The sequence below is a fragment of the Echinops telfairi genome, unplaced genomic scaffold, assembly GCF_000313985.2.
Source record: "Echinops telfairi isolate 266 unplaced genomic scaffold, ASM31398v2 ScPeMD7_8;HRSCAF=38, whole genome shotgun sequence".
NCBI classification, from domain to species: domain Eukaryota; kingdom Metazoa; phylum Chordata; class Mammalia; order Afrosoricida; family Tenrecidae; genus Echinops; species Echinops telfairi.
Window position 1 is genome coordinate 725093 of NW_022103905.1, and position 7699 is coordinate 732791.

General features: G+C 39.7%; 1 protein-coding gene across 1 annotated transcript in view; it reads left to right on the forward strand.

Moving 5' to 3' along the window:
• SNAP23 (synaptosome associated protein 23) overlaps positions 1-7699 on the forward strand; it is a 41422-nt gene that overhangs the window by 701 nt on the left and 33022 nt on the right. The gene's annotated exons all lie outside the window — the stretch shown is intronic.

The following is a 7699-nucleotide window of genomic DNA, read 5'->3' on the forward strand; positions in this document are numbered from 1 at the left end:
GGGCGGGACCTGGAAGAGGTCGGGAGCTCTGACAGTTTTCTCTGCTTCGTGAAAGCCGGGAACAAGCTCTTAGGTGATCCTTTGGTTTCAGATGCCAGCGGCCAGGTAGACATGGTTTGCTCACATTTTTGCTTATCCTGAGAAATAACAGATGTGAAATTCATGAGACACCATTAGTGGGAATCCTTTGACTTCTCATCTCCAAATATTTCATAGCACACACAGAAAAAAATGAATAAATAGCTCTACCACCAACTAAAGTAGTGCCTACAGTTACTAGTCATTGTGGTCTCTTGGCAAAATCTAATGGGAAAGAACATGTTCAGCTTAAGTAGAAAGAAAAGGTTTTGGAAATGTTGATGGCAACACATGGATAAGTGTGCTTAATACAAATGAATGAAGGATTGTTTTAAGATTTGTAGGAAGCCCCCAATGAAATGATTAAGGAAACAAATTCATTGTAAAATTCTTTGTGTAAAAGGGGAACCACTTCACAATATCATTATCACTCCTGTGATAGGTTGTGTGAAAGTAATTAAAATACAGCTTAAATGTTTATCAGTCTTGTTAGTTTGCAATTTTTAAAAATTTTCAGTGTGCGTAGCATGAGAGTATATACTAGACGTGATATTATTTTAGTTTCCAGAGTAGGAATAACTTTTTAAAAAGTTTTATTGGCACTTAATCCATCAATGACTTCTTATGTCATTATTTTCCTAACAGTATCCCACTTTTCCCTAAACAGAGTGGCATTTTTGCATGCATCGCGGTATGTGTTTCTTTGGCTTGGAAAGAATTTAAATACAATAGCAGCTCATTTAATTAAAGGGCATATCTTTTCCTAATCAGAACACAACCTAGAACCAAGAAAAAAGCAAACAAACCCAGCAGCCCATGGGACGGCTGGCTGTTGGTCTTCATTTGTCATGAGCCATACCACTATCATGATTTTTGCCTTTTAGAGTACCATCTGTAGGGTTACTTTACTTCTAATAGACTCCTTTTTAAGCATTACTGTATTCCCATCTGGTAGTCTTGAAATCATGATTTTGGTATCTTTTATACCATTTTTCTTTCTTTTTTTTAATCATTCTACATTTTATTGGGGGCTCCTACAGCTCTTATCACAATCCAGCCATCCATCCATTGTGTCAAGGACATTTGTACATTTGCTGCCATCATCGTCTAAATATTTTCTTTCTACTTGAACCCTTGGTATCAGCTCCTCATTTTTTCCCCCTCTCCCTGACCTTTGCTAATTTATGAATTGTTATTTTTTCATGTCTTACACTGACCAATGTCTCCCTTCACCCACTTTTCTGTTGTCCGTCCCCCAGGGTTCTATGTAGATCATTGTGATTGGTTCCCCTTTATACCATTTTTCTAGTACACTTTATTAAAAGATACAACTGTTAAAATAAAGTTTACTTATTTAACACTAAAATCGTATGTTTTTGCTCTTCACTTTGGAAAACTACCTCAGTGTATGCTTTTTAGGATTAGTCCACTCATATTGAAAAATTCGTAGGAAGTCATGTGTACGTGTGTATAGACATATATACGTATGCATATACATATTGTATAACCAACAATTTCCAATTTGTTTTTTCATCATCCTTAACAGATGCTCAGTACCCCTTAAGCAATAACTTCCCATATCCTCCCTCCCACCTACTTCTGGTAATCACTAATAAACTTTGGTCTTTCTGTATTTGTGTATTTTAGATATATATTTTCTTTTTTTTCCAAACCATTTTATTAGCTAATCCAAACATCATACCATTCCATAGTTCAATCACATCAAGCAGTGTTGTACAATTGCTACCAAAATGAGTTTCAGCATTTTCTTCCTTCCTTCTTTATTTATATTTTAATTTTTTAAAATTTTCTTCCTTCGTGAACTCCTTTAGTATTGGCTCCCCTTGAATCTCCCTCCTCCCTATATTGTAGCTATTTCATATACATGGGATCATACAATAGTTGTTCTTTTGTATCATACATATTTCACTTCGCATAACATGATCAAGGTTTGTCCATGTCACAGTACGTATCAGAATTTCATTTCTCTTTATGGTTGAATATTTCATTGTATGGATACATCACATTTTATTTTCCATTCCTGTATTGGTAGATACCTGGGTTGTTTCATGTTTTATTGTGAGTAATGCTGCAATGGACATTGGTTTATGAGTTCGAGTTCTTTCAGTCTTTTGGGTATATACATAGGAATAGAGTGCCTGAGCCATATGGCAATTTTTTGTTTACTTTTCTCCCCTAACAGATTTATTGGCATATAATTCACATAGCATACAATTCAGTAGGTCAGGCCCATCCAAGAAGAGTTGTACAGTCATCACCACAGTCAGATTTAGGACATTTGCTTCCGTCCTTTACTCATCGTTAGCTTGTTTGCATTTTTGAGGAACTGCCAGCTATTTTTCATGGCAGCAGTGGATTCGGGTTTTCGTTTCTGTTCATGCTAGCCAACAGTTGTGACTTTCTGTTTTTCTGACATTGCCTATCCTTTGGTTGTGAGTTGCTGGAGTTGCCTCTGACTCATGATGACCTTTATGTTTAACAGAATGAAATAGGTCACCTCCATGATTGTTGATATGTTTGAGTCTCTTGTTATTGTGTTGTGCCTTCCAACCAAGGGTGGGGGGGAATGTCTCATTTTTCAGCATTATATTGGAAAAGTACTCTGTTGTGATTATATTTTCATTGACTAATTTTTGGAAGTAGCCTGTCAGGCCTTTCTTCCTAGTCTGTCTTAATCTGGAAGCTCTTCTAAAAACCTTCCCACCATTGGTGACCAACCCTACTGGTATTCGAAATACCAATTGATTATCTTCTAGCATCATAACAAGACACAAGACACTGCAGTAGCAAAACTGACAGATGAAGTGTTGATAGCCATCCTCATGCAGTTGAAGTGGTTAATCTGTTCAGTTTTAAAATAAACTAAGTTTGGACCACTTGAATTCCTTACCACTTGAATTCCAATGGCTTAAAAATGATCCCTGTGAAGGCATTTAACTTGTGAAACAATTCTAGAAATGTACTTATCTCTTTTCACCAGATAACAGACTAAAATAGCAAAAGAGAAAAAGAGGATGTTTGCTCTTTGACATTTTTGTGAAATCAGCTGTTTTTCTTCTTGGAATTAATCCTTTGGTTCCTGTGACTCAGACATCCTGGAAACCTGTTTTTTTTTAAAAGCTGTGCTTGTATTCTGCATTATGTATATGTTAGCATTTGTAGTCTCTTATGCTTGTATCCAAGAATGCTGAATATTAATTCCAGTTCCAAGCTTTATTTCCAGGCCTGAATGCTGACGGAGTAGCAGATCTGAGGGTATAAAATGATGTGGCAATGGCAGCTGACCTCTCTAAGGTCACAGGGAGAAGGGTAGTTGAGATCATCAGCCTAAGGCTGTTTCCTTTGAGGCAGACATACTTCCTCTTCAACCTTTTACCAACTCTGACACCATGTGAGGGACCTCACATGACATTCTCTAGTTTTTTAGATCATTTGTTGCAGTGGTCACATAGAAATTATAGACAGGACTCATGATTGTGGACTTTGTTAGGGAAGTTATAGGTTACAATTCAGGATTTGCTAAGACTCAGGGTACAGTCTCTTTATCAGTCATGTCTCTTTGGCCCTCCAGCCTGGCCTCTGCCTTGCTCAGGCAGCTGTTCCAAAGCTCTTTAGCTCTGCCAGCACGTGCCCGGAAGCACTCCACTCTGCCAGTAAGCCTGGACCCCAAGGTGCTCAGCTCTCTAGTTCTGTGGGTTGGCCGACTCCTCGAGTTGGCAAGCCTAGCTTTGCTGGAAAGGGTCTGGAGGGTCTGGAGTCAACACTCTGCCATCAAGCCCCCTGCCCAGCAGCATTCGGTTTCTTCTCTGTGCCATCTCCCACCAGTCTCCTGGTTCTGCTGCCTCTGTTGCTGTTGTTTTGCCATCACTTCTCACCGCCTCTGGTTAGAACTCCTCTCCATTTCCTTGGTCCAGGCAGTTCCCAGCACAGGGAGGGGGCCCAGGTCCATAGGATATGCTCCACTCCCATCTCTCTTTCTTGATGGTGGTGGTATTTGTACTGCCCAGCTCTGGGATGCACTATTTTAAAATAATGTATTATTGGCAGATAATAATTGGATGTATTTTTTGGCAAAACTATCCAATCCCTTCATTAGGGTTCCATATACTTTATTTGCATAGTTCTGCTCCCACAAGGATACCATGTACCTTACTTACTTTATTAGCAAACTGTCCAATCCCTTTGGTGGGCCATAAATACATCATTTGCTTAGGGTTCCCCCTAACACCCTCCCCCGAATCATTTGGTGGGAGTTACAAAGAGTATGGCTTCTCCTGTATACTCTTTAAGAGTATACTGTTTTACTGTCTAGTCACAGCAACTGTATGGACAACAGCAGGAAACACTGCCTGTTCCTGCGTCATCCTCACATTTGTGATGTTTGAGCCCATTGTTGTAGCCTACTGTGTCAATCTATTCAATTGAGAATCTTCCTCTTTTGAAAATGAGGTCATTTTCCAGGGACTGGTTTTTCCTGATAATATGTCCAAAGTACTTGAGAGGAAGTTTCACCCTCCTCCTTTTTTTTCGGTGTTTATTTTCTTTATTGCATTTAAGTATAGGTAGTGTGTGAGTGTCCAAAGAAGACCAAAGCATGCTGCCTTGGTGAAAAACACCTTCAATGTGAAGCCATCATCTCCAAAAACCTGCCAGCATTCCCTGTTAGGTCTCTTGCGGGAGAAATACCTTGGTCCTTGGCTTTCCCTGAGAAAGAATTCATGCCGAAGCCTGGTTTTTGTGATCCAAGTGAGTTTATAAAGACAGAAGCAGCACAAATGCACGGGACTGCGGCCCGGCTGCTTGGGACCCCAGGCTGGCAGCACTGCTGTCCTTACTTCGAAGGAGCTTCCTGGCCGTATTTCTCCTTAGATAAATTTGTTCTTCTGGCAGTTCACGGCACTTTAAAAATTCAACACCATAATTCAAAACATTGATTTTTCTTCAGTCTTCCTTATCCAGTGCCCAGCTTTCACATTATATGAGATGATTGGCAATATCATGGCTAGAAATAATTCACTGCACTGCATCGGGACTGGTCTTTGAGGGGAAAGGCTTGAGGTAGATGCATCTAGTGCCTCCACCTTGGAGGAGGGGGCATGTGGAGCCAGGAAACAGTATATATACTTGTTCATTTTATAATTTTGACAGTGGACTGGGCAGAAGGAACAAATTTTTTCCTGCTTCCATTTAATTTTCCTGGCAATTTTTGTTTTTGTTTTAATTTAGTTGTCTTATTACTAAAAGGAGGAGCCCTGGTGGTATATTGCTTACCAGTTGGGTTGTGATCTGCATAGTCTGCAGTTCTAAACCACTACAGCTACCTAAATGGTCGCAGTCATGGAAACCCACAGGGGGTTGCTATGAGTCAGCATTGGCTCAATGGCAGTGAATTTGTTTTTGTTTGGTTACTAAAATGTTCAAATTATTGATATTATATTTTTCTGGTATCTTCTCATCATGTTGCTTTTGTGAGTTCTATAACTTTGATTTAAAATTTGTGTCATGACTATTGATTTTTGGTGCTTATAAAATAAAATTCAAACTTCTTGCCACGGTATACAAAGCCCTTCACCATCTGTCTTCTTTCAAACCTACTCTGTCCCCCTCCAGCAGAGCCCCGGACACACACACGTCTCCATATTCCTGCATGGCCTTATATTGTTGTATCTCTTAGGTAGTCTAGAATCATACTTTTCAAAGAGTTCATTAGATTTGGAATTTAATTGACACAAATAAATATGTTAGGAAAAACACCAAATAAATAAATAAATCCAGTGCCATCTATTTGATTCAGAGTCACAGCAACCTTGTAGGACAGAGTAGAACTGCCCAGAGAGTTTCCAAGACTCATATTTACTGAAGCAGGCTGTCACATCTTTTTCCTGAGAAAGACTGGTGGGTCTGGAAGGGGTGTTAAACAATGACTGTAGGGGACCTTGGGGCATAATAGACCCGATTTTATGTTCCTGGGTAGACACTACAAATATGTTTCTACCCTACCCTCAGTGGAACATGCTGTCGACTAAGCAGAATAATGACCTTGGACGCTAGCCTTGCAAGCAGCATGGCATCCCCCTGGGGCCACACCAGAGGGACTCAACATAGAGGGCATGCCTCTAAGCTTTGTGTTCCCTTGAACTTAGGACTGGGATACTTTGATGGGAGAAGAAGCAGAGAGTGGCCATCTCAGGGCTGTGGAAGTGGCGGCCACTGGACATTGGGTGGAAACCCTAGTTGGGTGGGTATCCAATGGAAAAAGACCCAGAATCACCATATATTTAGTACCTTGATGCTTCCCTTGCCTTGATATGACAGATTTTGAACTGCTGGGCAGGTATCTGCACTAGAAATAATTGATACAGGGAGTTTTCCCCTGGCACTAATCCCCATGCTCAGTGTAAACAGAGCTCAATCCTTTGGGAGATCCAACTGTTCAGAGCTACAACTCATGGGGTGTGGCTCGTGGATAGAACTGTACTCCCATAGACTACCCATGTCCACAGTGGCTTGAGTTCTGTGTCAGTGGGAAATTGTTGATGGTATCAACGCAATCGCCTTATACCCTAAGGGATGGTTCACAATGTTTTTCTTTTTTGTTTCTTTGGATTTTTGTTCTTCTGCCTTTTGTTTGTTTGTTTTTGTTTTTGGTTTTGTTTTGTTTTTCCTTTGCTGGTTTGTTGCTGTTATTATTGTTGGTCTTGTGGGGTTTTGTTTTTGTCATCATGACTTCCAAAGTAAACCAGAGTCCTGCATAACCTGCTGAAGGATTCGGGGAGAAGCCGAAGGATTCGGGGGCCCCACTTAAACCTAGCCCCAATCCAAGATAACATGCTAGTTAGTTCTGATAACATGGCCCTGCTTGATATTCACTTTCATGAACGGATCACTAAGATAAGGGTGCTTATAGCAAAGCGAGGTCAAGAAAACAGATGGTGCTTGGCTATTAATTGGAACAGTATCTGGTGTCTTGTGTTCAAATTAGTAGCCATCTAAACGAGGAATCAACTAAGTCCACATAGTAGAAGCACACCAGCCTGTGTGAGCCAAAGATGAAAATAACAAAATCCAAATATGATGAAGGGAAAAGTATCAGAGCTTAAATTGTGAACATCTAGTTTGTAGAAAGCTGTGAGGGAAAGTGGGAGCCCAAAATCCATCTGCAGAGTATCCAGTTAGATTAAGCCTTTGGCAGATCCCTTCTAGCCATAGGCAAGGAACTCAAACAGCGTTACTATCAGATAGAAATCATCATAAATTTGATTATGGAGGATCGAACATTTTATATATATATCATGGTATAAATGACATTTGGTCAGTTAACCTTCATCCGGACCCAATTTGATCAAGGTACAAGTATTTCTTGATTGTTCTACAACAAAAATTTCTTCCCTAGCTTTTTAAGTATTGATGAGGGTCTTTTATTTCTTACTCTTTATTTGTATTTTATTATTATTATTTTATTCCTGCCATTTAATCTTTTTTTAAAAATCATTTTATTTGGGGCTCATTCATCTCTTATCACAATCCATACATACATCAATTGTGTAAAGCACATTTGTACATTCATTGCCCTCATCATTCTCAAAACATTTGCTCTCCA